The following is a 958-nucleotide window of genomic DNA, read 5'->3' as shown; positions in this document are numbered from 1 at the left end:
ACTAAAATATAAAGATAAATTCCTGATTTCATGAATTGAACTAAAATAGAATGATGAATTCCTGATTTAATAAATTGAACTAAAACATAAAGATGATAAACTTGATTTCATAAAATTAACTAAAATAGAAATTAACTTCTTGATTTCATAAATGGAACTAAAATAGAAAATGCTGACTTCTTGATTTCATGAATTAAAGTAAAATAGAAACGAGATAATTTTTAATATAAATTGGACAAAAATAGAAAATAACTTCTAGATTTCATAAACTGAACTAAAACAAAGATGACAAACTTCTTGATTTCCTAAATCGAACTAAAATAGAAAGATGACATCTAGATTTTATAAACTGAACTAAAACAGAAAGACAATAAACTTCTTCATTTCATAAAATGAACTAAAAAAAGACTGAAATAGACTTTGAATAGAAGACTAAGATAAATTTTAACTTTTTTCCAACTGTTATAATTTTTCAACCGAGACATTTAAAACGTAATTATTACATTATTTACAAAATCAAATCTTTTGACTGAAACTATAATAAATCAAGAAAGATTAAAAAAAAATAACATTCTTAGGCAAGAGACATCTTCAGTATTAATTCATTTCGCTTTTAATAAAAACAAATGACATACTGACAGATCAATGCTTTGATGAACTGTGATATAGAATACGTATTTTATCTCTAATTTATATAACAAATTAGCCTAATTATAAAATTTTGTAATTAATGGAAAATAAAAATATGATGAGGTTTGGGTCAACACAAATATTGTTAATTTCTTAAAGTGTATTCATACTCTTGTGGATTTTAATTACTATTTATTATTGCAATAAAGAAAATAATAAAATTAAGTTTTTTAATTGTAAAATACATTTCATGAAAAATAATGGGTTATATAATGCTCATTACGAAATCTAGTTTCAAAACCATTTGAAAAATAATGGAATTTTTGGA

This window comes from Palaemon carinicauda, chromosome 14 (genome assembly GCF_036898095.1).
Source record: "Palaemon carinicauda isolate YSFRI2023 chromosome 14, ASM3689809v2, whole genome shotgun sequence".
Classification (NCBI taxonomy): domain Eukaryota; kingdom Metazoa; phylum Arthropoda; class Malacostraca; order Decapoda; family Palaemonidae; genus Palaemon; species Palaemon carinicauda.
This window is presented reverse-complemented; position numbering follows the sequence as displayed.